We start from the raw sequence: 12,232 nt of genomic DNA, 5'->3' as shown, positions 1-12,232 counted from the left end.
TGGGATATTTTGCACGTGACTGTCTATATTTTATATGCAACACATCAGTGTTGTGTAAATTTTGTGAACAGCTTCTATTATCTTTGAAACCACAGAAGCAACAAACAGTTATAATTATAGTCTGAAGACGCTATAGTGTTTCAAACATGCCTACAGTAGTGGTATAACAATGAGAACGTTCTTTTTGCCTGAAGCTTTCACTGTGCTCAGTGACATCACAATTATACTACATTTTAACAGAAACTTCTGTCCTTAAACAGAAACAGCTTGTTGGAAAGTCTAAGAGTTTTCTTTCTTCTGAATTCTTTGATTCTTCCCTGAATAAAAGTAGGAGAAACGGGAACTATGATGGCATAACTCCATTCTTTGTTACTTCCCTGGCTGGTTTCTACTATCATGGAGTAATAGGTATTCTACTTTGCTCCACATGGGGAATGAATGCACGTTATTTAAAACTTCTTTCTGTGCATCTGCTACTTGTCAACTCATGATCTTCTGATCCTTGAAGATTTGACAACCCTGTGATTTGCTTTAATGGAATTACTGAAAAGTTATCAACAAAGACGTTGCAGCGTAAGAATGCAAAGTAAGTCCTTAGATGTTTAGAGGGAAACGAACTTCAAAAGGGGAGTAGTGGCCTCAAAGAAATACCTGAATCATACAATTTTTGGTGCGGTCCTGCATGTCTTTAATTTTGTCAACTGGGAGAGAGGATGTTTACGTTGCCTTCCCTATTCCTCAGCTGTGACTTATTTTTTCTATAGCTTGTTAATCAACACCTCATATGATACTGAATAGACCTCAGGATGGGAAGTAGAATCAAAGGAACATTCTACCTGGACATGGAAAACTTCCTTCTGGTCTTGCCTTTTCCTGACATTTTTGCCAGTGACGATGGCAGAATCATTGGATTAATCTTGCAGGTTTTCTGGGCCTTTATTTCTTTATCTGTAAAATTTAAGGAATGGGTTAGATCAATGATCCTCAAAGTGAGGTCCCTGGACCTGTAACATTAAGATGATCTGGAAGTCAATTAAAAAAAAAAATTCACACACACACACACACACACACAAAGATGATCCGGGAACTAGTTGTAAAAGCACTTCTCAGGCCTTCCCCCCTCCCCCTCTTCCCAGACTCACTGATTCAAAAACTCAGAGGGTGGAACCCAGACATGTGTATTTTGATATAAGCCCTTAGGTGACTCTGCTGTGCATTCATCTAAAAAACCACTGGGTTAGATAAACTTTAGGAAACTTCCAACCCTAAACTTCCATGAGTCTCTATGAATTTAAGGGTAATTTAGGACTAAATTGGATGTTAAGTAGGCATATTCTTCTGCTTGTAATTAAATTTAAAATTTGGATTCCAAACACAGATTTAGAAACATATGTAAGGAAAAAAAAAAAAAGAATGCTGAAAATGTTGTCCAAAAAAATGTAATTACCCTGAAAATGTTTTTGAATATAAGCATTTGTAGAATTTGCCTCCATTTGACATTGCAAAATGAACTTGGTATTTCTGTCATACATGTATCTTGATGAATATTTCTACTGAATGATCACCACTGCTTAATGGCTGTGATTTCAAAAAATAATTTAAAATTATTCAGATTTATTGTAATTCATTTCTTATATTTACAGAGGATCATAGTTAATAATCTGTTCTACATAAGTACACATATGGCTAAAATTTTTGTTATTGAATATCTGGGCCTTTGGTCTCCTATATAGGGAAATGTCCTTGTGTTTAACCACTTCTGTGCTTTATTAACATATGCTTTACCGAACAGTCTGCCTGGCTCCATTTTTTCATTAATGTAGAAGAGTTTTTGGTAGTGATTTTGATTTTCTAGGATTGGGATAATTATATTAACCAAGGCTTTATGCTTTCCAACATGGCTGGAGGAAAGAGTAGGAGAATCTTTTATTCTTCTAAATAAGTTAACAAATATAAATATGCAACAGAAAAATGTAGAAAATCATTTAAAAATTCTATAGAAAGTAAAATGAGACTTGGGGAAAGGAAGTGGGAGAATTATTTTTTATTTCACTTTGATGAGCAAGATAGAGTCCAAAGACCTGTCCTCAATAAAGAGTGGCCAGATCTCTGCTTTTCTTAAGAGAATTCCAAGTTGAAGAGAGGAAAATACGAGTATATGTCATGTTTCAGGAAACTATTTTCATGACCTCTTTCTAGAAGCCTGTGGAAAATTAGCTAAAACATTAATTGTTTTTTGTTTTTTATTTATTTTTTTTTATTTTTTACAACTGAAAATAGCCAAAAGATGCAAACTAAAAGCACTAGGAAATAAATTTCTATTACAAAATCAGTTGAAACATAAAAGATATTTTGAGAAGTTACTCATTTAAAGAATGTTTATTGAATACCTACTATGTACTAAGCACTCTTCTTGACTGGGGCTAGACCAATAGGTAGTATATCTGTGCATCTTGCCTGTTAAAGATTAGTACCCAGTGAGGGAGAAAAATATTAAAAACGTGATCACACAAATTATGATTAAAAATACAGTGCAATAAGCGTTACAAAAGAGATGTACAGCCTGTAAGCATAATACATAATTCAAACATAGACTAACCTGTGGGTTAGGAAAGACTTTGATACAAGTTACAATGGTGGTCACTCTGTTTGCTATTTGGAGACTAGTAGGTTGAGGGCAAGAGTGATGCAAAAAACCAGTTAGGAGGCCATTGTAGTCATCCAGGTACTGTTCCCCGCCATCATGGAACTTATGCTGTAATGCAAAGGTTTATATAAAATACCAAGAATGAATAACAGAAACGTGCATAAATTTTGTCCTGGTTTTCTGTCATTGCATAACAAACCATTTCAAAATTTAGTGGCTAAAGACACAAATTTATTGTAATGTCTCATAGTTCTATGAGTTGGTAGACTCAGCTGGTGATTTTAACTTAGAGTTTCTCATGGGGTTTTAGTCCTATGGAGGCACATCCTGGAGTCATTCGAATAGTCAGCCAAGATGGTCTTTTTTTGCACACATGCCTGATACCTCAACATACTGTATATGTGGTTATTTTTTCAGCAGGGTAACCTGATCTTATACAATGGCTCAGGGCTTCAAAAGTCAGGAAATAAAAACTTTCAGTCTCTTTAAAAGACTCAACTTGGAACTGGCATAGCATCATTTGCATTGTAATCAATCGGTCAAAACAGTCACAGGCCAGTTTAGATTCAAACTGGTCAAAGAACAACTCCACATCTCCAAGAAAGGTGTCATGAGCAAAGACAAGATGAAAGATGACCCCCCACAAATCTTTGCTTTTTGTTATCATGCCCTTGGAGAGTCCCCCTCCACACTGGGTAGGGCTGATCCTATGTAAACAATATGACACAGTGCAAAGGATGGTCTGTGATTTCCCAGGCTAGGCCATGTAAATGACTGTGGCTTTGGCCTTGTTCTCTTGTTTTACTTTCTTTGGGGAGAGCTAGCCCCCATGGTGAGCAGCCTTCTGGAGAAGCCCTCAAGGAAAGGAACTGAGTCCCCTTAGCAAAAGCCAGTACCCACTTGCCAGCCATATGAGTGAACCACTTTGCAAATGGATCATCCAGCCTCCATCAGGCCTTCAGACGATTGCAATCCAAGTCATTATTTTGACTGAGACCTCATGAGAGAGCTCAAGCTTGAATCACCCATCTAAGTTGCTCCTGAACCCTGACCCACAAAAACTTGGTGATGCAATAAATATTTATTATTGTTTGAAGCTGCTAACGTTGGGGGTAATTTGTTTGTGTACATGTCCTTCCCTTCTGTCTTTGAAAGTAATTAAACTGATCTGAAGTAAAGCTGATTTTGCACAAAGAAACTACTGGTTCCTGCTCAGTGACTGGCGTTCTGCTAGGCTGGCTGCCCATAGATTCTGGGTTGATTTGTTCTTGAATTTTCTCAGTATATTTATTCTTTCTACATATCAACAATAAACCTAAGCTTTGTTCTAAGTATTTTAAGGAAATACTGATTGAAAATCAGAAAAGAACAACAGAGTTAAATGTGCATTCGTAAAACAAATTCTTAGAACTTCAGAAGTAGTCATATAACTAAAATCACTCTCCCCGTGTTTTATGGTTCACAACATTTTCCTATATCTTTGAAATTTTGGAGAAGATATTCAAGAGAATGAACCTGAACTATATTTGATTAATACGATTTTGGTGTAATGCTTCTGTACATCAGTATTTTTTCATTGTATAGTCGTGGAAGGGAAAAAGTAAGAAAAATTACAGAGTTGGAGTGGTTTTTAGTTGGAACATTTTAGAAGAGTGATTTGTGATCAAACACAGTATTTTAAGTAAGATATAAATATCTTTAGATATATCAAGCTCATATATAATTATTTTTAAATGGGCTTAGTGTGAAAGAAAGATAGAGGCAGGGCTCGAGTAAGAACACACAGGGTAAGAGAGAGTATCTTAGGAGGGAGAAATAATATATAAGGTGTTTGGAAAGGCAGACTGACAGAATGAGACACATGCAAAGGTCACAAGTAGAACTCTCTGACTGTAGCAGTGAGTGCGTGCCGAACAGTCCCCTCTTGCCCATATGCCTTCTCGCACCTCCACCTGTCATGTCAAATTCCCTCCCCACAATGAGAGTACATCCATTCTCTTCAATGTTTTTCTCCTTCCTGGAATGACACAATAAAAACCTTCCACTTGCCCTCAAAATTTTCTGCTTTCTTTCCCTAAATACACCTCTAATGTTTTTAATGTACTAATGTTTTTCTGAGACAGGCTCAGAAAAGGTAAGTGTGAACTGAAATGAGCATGAGCTGAAGCAAAGCTCTCTGGGCACAGGGAGGTACCCTTGGGAACGATATTGGTTTATCAGTGTGGATGGGGCCAATCAGAGAAAGGACGTTTTGGGACCAAGAGGAAGTCACCCAAATGACAGATGTATTTCACACACAGTTTCTGTATTTTCAAATCAAAGGACTGTCTGTCAATGTTTGGAAGAAGGAAAATCATGATTGTTGCACGTTGTTCTTGTTAGATGTATTTGGTTCAGTATCTTCCAATAAGGACAAATAAACAACAGATTTAAATATGCATCCTGTTTTAAATGGGAAAATAATGGCTTCTCTTTGAAGAAAATTTGGAAATATAGAAAAGTACAGAGAAGAAGGAAGACGCGGGAAGAGGAGGAGGAGGAGGAGAAACCACTGCCCAAGAAAACCGCACTATTTACTTGGTACGTTTTCTTCTCCCAGCAACCCCCACCCCTAGCTGTTTTCCTGTGCACAGTGCTTTACACACACACACACACACAGAGTGTATTTTGTATTTTTCTTTTTAAATTTAATTGTATAAGTATGTTCTTTATTAATTTTTTTGTAAACACCACAAGAAATGGCTAAGCCTCCTTAAATCATGTGTGAAAATAAAAATGTAGCCATTGGTTTCTTAACCATCCCTCTCTTTGCATAGTTAGGTTGGTTTGATATTCACTGTTACAAATAATGCTGTAATTAACTTATTTGTGTGGCTAACTTATTGCTGGATTTAGGAATTTCTTAAAGGATAGGTTTCTAGAAATTTGATTACTTCATCAGTGGCTAGGAATAGCATATGCATGTCACTCTTTATGATTCTAGACATTGGCTTGATTCCTTGATGAGGAATCTGTTACAATAATAGGTACTAATCAAGATCCAAAATCCTATGTAAGACATCGGTCCATTTAGACTTGGGCTTCTCTCCAGACTCCAGAACTTGGTGTCACCACCATGATTGTTCTCCTGTGTCTTGAACGCTATCATGAATGCTGCATGGTTGCACATTGAATTGTAGGTGAATATCCACAATCCTTCCCTGCATGATTTGTCATGTGAGAGGTGGGAGGGGAAGAGCAAGACAACTTTAAAAACGATGCCCAGGATGATCGGTTCAACATTCTTTGCCAAATAGCTTGAAAATTTGTGAAAATAACAGTAATCTTTAAAGCATAGAATCCTCTTTCTACTTTATTCACTGTTTTAAAAATACAAGTTTTGGATTATCTCCTTCTTAGAAAACTCCCCTGGAACTACCCTTACACAGAATGTTTAGATACAATATTAGAAACCTTTATGAACAAAGAAATGTTACTATTGGGAGACTGTTCTTTTCTCCTTTAGAAACTCACCTTTTGTAAATAAAATATCTTTGTATTTTTATTCATTTTACTGTTTCAGACTGTTTGCTTTTCCCTAACTTTTTATAACTGCGTAAATATTGTTCTATGTTGTTATGAGTGCATCCTCCTATTAGTTTCAAATTCTGTAGTGTCATAATCACACAAAAGGCTGAAGTACTGATTATGCCTTAGATGATGTAGTTGTTAATGATCAACTTAATGTTAAAAGCCATTACTGCTCATTGACATAATTCTGAGAACATTATACTGTAGAAGTGCACCTTTTGTGTGGAAACAGAATGACAGGATTGAAATGTTAAAAGTTGAGTGTCTGAATAATAGCCTGTGAAATCATTTAGACAAGACCATTGTTGCCTCTATTGTTCAAAGACTAGAGAGTGACAGGATGAGACAGAGAAGGAGAAACACCACAAGGGCTCCACTTGCAGGTTTGAAGGAAGATGTAAAGTAAAGAAGATCCCCGCTGGTCGGTTCCCCTCTCTTCCTGGAGGGCATTCGCCTAACAGCAGAGCACCCTCCTCTGGCCGCCTGCCAGAAGGGGAGGCAGGGTGCCTGCCTCATTTTTGATTGGCAGGAGCTGAGCCAGGCAGGGGGTTGCTACCAGGGCCTGGCAAGGATTTTTTCCAATTCAGTGTTGCCTGAGAATGACCTGAACTGCTGATCCACGGCTTCCTGCATGCTGCCGACTCAAGGGTTTTCAGTCATGAAGCCTTTGAAAGCTGGAGAGAGACTTTAGAGAGTCACCTTCCCAAACAACCTGCCAGCTCACTTGGATACTTTGCATCTTGGGGTCCGTTTTCTGTAGTGTCCTTGGTCCACTTTTCATCTGGGAGATGGGGGCAAGTCAGAGTTTCGAGAGAGAGAAGATGGTGTGTGTACGTGGTGGTGTGAGGGAGGGCTACTTGTGAGTCCCCATGCTTGCTTGATGGAGCCAATGGGACCTAAAACAGAAGTTTAATTGCCTGCTGAATCATCTCGTTTCATTCTTCCATTTGCAAAGACCTACTTCTTTGCCTTGATGGACCACGTCATAATGTCCACATTTGGTCACCACAGCACCCAGGTAAACACAAATGAGTGGACTACAACTCATTCATCATTGCTACTAGGAAATCCAAGGCTATGATCTGCTTACAGTAGGTGAGTGACAGTTATCTTCATACAATATTAACATTCCTGGAAACTTTCTATATCCCAGGCACCATTCTAAATGCTTTGCATATATTAACAGGGAGACTTCGCTAAAAGTAGGCACATGCAGTAGAAATGCACACTGCTTTCAGGCTGTCAGACAGGAAGAAATAATCATTGCATTATCACAAGGGATAAAACCAATGTTCGTAATGTACTCCAGATTTAAAGAAAAGTTTGAATTATGCTTGCAATTGCTGTCTATGAAAGCAGAGAAATGTGACATATTTTTAAAGCATTTCTATAAAATGGATTATTTAAAAATATTTTATTTACCCGGGAAGGTATAGCTCACTGGAAGAGTGCATGCCTAGCATGCAAGAGGTCCTGTGTTCAAGCCCCAGTACCTCCGTTAAATAAATAGGTGAATGTCTAATTACCTCCCCCTAAAATAAAATAAAATAAAAATTTTATTTACATTGAATTTTTAAAAGTAAACTTTTTAAAAGAATAGTTTTAGATTTACCAAAAAAAAAAAAAAAACCTGCAAAGGTCACGCAGAAAGTACCCGTACAGGTCGTACCCACTTTTCCCCTGTGACTAACATCTGTCACTGATATGGCATGTTTGTTTTCAATAACGAAACAACATTGATACACTATTGTCGATTAAACTCCATAGTTTATTCAGATTTGCTCAGTTTTTTCCTAGTGTCCTTTTTCTCTGGATCCCGTCCAGAACAGCACATTGTATTTGGTCATCATGTCTTCTTCAGCTCCTCTTGGCTGTTGCAGTTTTTCAGATTTTCCTCTTGGCTCTTAGAGCTTCTTAGACTTTTCCTTGTTTTTGATGACCTTGACAGTTTCAAGGAGGATTGCGCAGGTACTTTGTAGAAGGTGCCTCAGTGGGGATTTGCTGTATGCTTTTCTCATGAATAGAATGGAGTTATGGGGATAATTTGTAATATTCCTGAAAAGGCTCGTATATTAGTTTTGGAGACTAGCTCATAACCTGTAACTAGTGAAGGGGATATTTTTTATTTAGGGCTAGGGAGTGGTGAAGATTGGAGTGGTATATAGATATGTCCCAATGAATTCATAGATATATAAAAGACAAAAAATTCAGAAGTTATTTTGAAAATATCCACAACTTCCTCTACTCAAGAGACATTTACAGAACACCCATGGTTTGCCACTCACTGCTCTGGGCACAGGGAGTAAACATCCAAACTGGTGTCAGAAAGTTAATTTCTCAAACTGCCGTGGAAGGAGGGTTTCCCATTAAAGCTCTGAAAAGAGAGAAGTGCTCCAACTTTCTTCCAAAACCTGTCACAGTAATTATATTTCTTTCTTTTTCTCCCAGTTGAGATGGAGACTGGCAATAAATATTTATTGATAGAATTTAATAACCCCAAGCTAAGTAATTCTTAGCAAATTCAGGAGGCTCTAAAATTCTTGGTCACATTCATTCTTTTTTTGTGTGTGCCTTCTTAATCGTTGCTTATACAAAACTTCCACATTTAAAACATTCATGCAAGATAACCTGCATTAGGCTTTATATTCTTTATAAAAACAAAAATAAGAGAGAGTTCACATAAACTTCTCACTCAGCTTCCTCCAACTTACATAACCATGGTATAATTATCAAAGCTAGGAAACTAAGATGAGTACAACTTTTTCTAAACTCACAGCCTGTATTTGAATTGTCACCAGTTTTTCCACTAATGTCCTTTATCTGTCCCATGATCCAATCTAGAATCCTACGTAATATTTAACTGTTGTGTCAAGTTTTTTCCTCCTGTGATAATACCTCCATCTGTACTTGTATTTTATGATGTTGACATTTTTTAAAATATTTTGAGTGGGCAGTTATCTCGTAGAATGTCTCTCAATTTGGATTTGACTGATGTTCTGCAGTGATGAAACTGAGGTTATGCATTTTTGGAAGAATACTGCAGAAGTGACATTGTGTCCTCTGTCATCCTGTTCAGAGGTGCTGAGTGTTGATAGACCCCTTACTGGTGATGTTAACCTTGCTCACTCAGTTAAGTATCCACTGTACACTTACTATTTTCTCCATTGTAATAGACAATATGTTGAGACTTTTTAAATGCAAGTATCTTTTAAATGATTATTTTGAGTGTCCCCTTTTGTCATCATTTGGTGGGTCCAGATCGATCTCATCTAAAAATTGGCCTTATAATTAAGTAATTCCTTCAAGACAGATTGATATTTGAGATTTCCTCCAACAAGTATTGGTCTGTTGATATTGGTAGTTTTATAAGAAATGTTAATCAAATATAGAATATTTTATTTAATTAAATCAAATAATGTGGAAAATAACAGGTGGACAATAGGAATCAGAGCTTCTATAAACTATACTTGTGATGAGTAATAATAGCAAAGCACCAAATGTGGGAAGACAGTGGAGCCATTCTGTACATGTAAGTGGGCATGCATATAACACGCCAATGCAGACACCTTTCAACGCTGGTGAATTTATATTCACCAACGTTCAACTCTGATTTTTCAGAAGTTGACTTTTAGTTAGCTTTATTCTTTAGAATATTCTATTCTGCCCCAAGAATTCTATTCTACTGCTGTTGGGAAGAGTTACTTTAAAATCAGGCCCATTGACTACTGATGAATGAGGATGTGTCAGTAGTAACTGCATGGGATTCTGATCAGAAAAGGACAAACAATTTTGGGGAAAACTAGGTCTAGATCTTTCTTTTGTTGTGCAATTATACTATTTTCAAAGTTAATATTTTTATAATGGCGCCCTGTTTGCATTCCTTTTATTTGACACTCTGGGTTGGATATCTACTTCAACAATTGCCTTCTCTGCTACACCGTCCACTTTTCTAACAGAGTTGACTTGGGTCAGTTTTTGCCACATGTCATCCCTCTTCCCCAAAGACATCTTGCCTTCTAGCTCCAAGTATTTTCTTCATTGTCATACTTCACTTTTTGAATGCATTTTAAAATTTTTATTAATTGATTTATATTCTGATGCTACCTCCAAATTAATGTTTTTATGTTCTGTTTTTACACTCAAATTACACCCAAACACCCCTTCAGTTTACTCATTCATTTGCTTCACTCTGTGTTAAGGTGAAACATGGTCTAAGCTAGGTGCTAAATGCAAAGACAAGAAAGTCAGATTCCTGTTTTCAAAAAACTTATCCCATCAGAGAACATTTTTGAGGTAGCATCATCTCTGAATTGGGGACCCGCTTTGGAATGAGATCTCAGATTTGGAGGAAGCATGTTTAAGTGTCTTGGAATACATAAAATATGCCCCCACAAGGATGAAAAAGATTGCATTTGAGTGGAAAAGGAGATTAGTACATTCTATTTGTCATTATTCAATTTGCTAGAATTTAAAGGTCGGTGCAAGGGAGGAAACAGAGGGGAGGGCATGGAGACTGAGAGAGGGAAGGAGGTAGCCAGGGCTGGGGTCCAGGGGGCTGCAGCGCTGCAGTACTGGCTGGAAGAAAACCCAAGGAGTTCAGTAGCAAGGGGAATTTGGGAAGGTAGTGGAGAGTGCCACGGAGGCACATCCAGCAAGTGAAATTCATTTGCTCCCTTTGACAAGGTGGGAAGAAATAGCCTCCACTTAGCTGTGTTTCTGAACCCTGGTTCACCTAGAACTCATTCAGAGGCCTTGGGAAATCCAGATGCAGTTGTTGTTCAACCTGAGCTGCATTAGGAAGGGATCCAGCCTCTGCACCGTATCAGGAGGCTGCATTGGCAGCAAACAGTTCCATTTCTAATGTAACTTGAGGGGAAAGCTTAATTCCTTTGCTCTGCCATTTGAATTTTTTGTTTGAAAGAACATATAGATTATTTATAGTCCATCAAATAAACCTGAGGGTCTTTTAATAAACTCATAGATTATGTTGCTCAAAGGAGTTTATTGAAATAATATCTGAATTCGCCTGTGACAATGACATTCCGTAAGAGTTTATGACTCTACCCCGTGTGGAATAGGATTTCCCACCTTACCCCAGGGTATCTGCGTATCATTTCAACATTTAAAAGGAAGATGAAAGAGTGACTTTAGGTCACTATACCAGTTTCTCTCATAATTTTTTTTTCCCTCTCAAAAACAAAACATCAGACCAAAGCAGGTAAAAGATAACTAATTTAAAAAAAAAACCAAACAACCTGAGAAGAACCCAACCAACTGCCATTTAAACAAGGTAAGTTTGAGCACTTTGATTAACCTTTTTTGGGGAAAATATTGAGTTTTTCTGGTCAGCATGTTAGGGGTTTAGGGAGTTTGGCTTGGATCTGGTCCAAGACAGAACAACAAGGATGTAAAAATCCATGTCATCCTGGCCAGAAGCTTTGATTCCAGCTACATTTATTTATCCTGTGATGCGCCCGAGGAGCTCACAGTTGTCTGAGGGTGTGGGGTTGTCGTTCACACCACTCACATCACCACGTAGTTCAGCCCCGCACGTCCTCAGGGGATCATTTCACCGTCTCTTCCAGAATTATGGTTGTTTCCCTTTTCTTAAAATTAAACCACTCTATTACACTGTATTGCTTGAAGTCCAAATTTTTAAAAAGTTACCCAATTTCTGTCCAGTTGACCTTTGTATTTTCCCCATCCGTCCTTGGACCCCCAATTTTCCTCGTCCCTGTCAGAGGGACTTCTTTGCTCCAGCTGTCTCTTCAAATCTCACGTCTCACTTGAAATTTCATTTAAAATCTCTAGCCTCTCCCTGTCTTCCCCACTCATGTCTCCCTTGGCTGCCATTTATTTAACTTTATAGTGACATTTTCTAACTCCATAAAGCCTTCTGAGGTAACAATTTTTATGAAACACACATGATTCTATTGTACTATTATTTTTTTCCAAAAGAGAATATAGCCAGAAAAGAACAATGGAGAATTGTTTTCTTTCAAATAGGACAAATTA

General features: G+C 37.7%; 1 long non-coding RNA gene across 1 annotated transcript in view; it reads right to left on the bottom strand.

Annotated features, from left to right (window-relative positions):
• Positions 1 to 598: 598 nt before the first annotated feature.
• LOC116663608 overlaps positions 599 to 12,232 on the bottom strand; it is a 37,936-nt gene continuing 26,302 nt past the window's right edge. The window contains exons 2-3 of the long non-coding RNA XR_004319828.1: positions 2,600 to 2,755; positions 599 to 948 (exon numbers count right to left, since the gene is read on the bottom strand). This is a non-coding gene — a long non-coding RNA (uncharacterized LOC116663608). The remainder of the gene's footprint in view (positions 949 to 2,599; positions 2,756 to 12,232) is intronic.

This window comes from Camelus ferus, chromosome 5, assembly GCF_009834535.1.
Source record: "Camelus ferus isolate YT-003-E chromosome 5, BCGSAC_Cfer_1.0, whole genome shotgun sequence".
Classification (NCBI taxonomy): domain Eukaryota; kingdom Metazoa; phylum Chordata; class Mammalia; order Artiodactyla; family Camelidae; genus Camelus; species Camelus ferus.
Note: the sequence above shows the minus strand (reverse complement) of the source record. Positions and strands in the feature narration are given on the sequence as shown.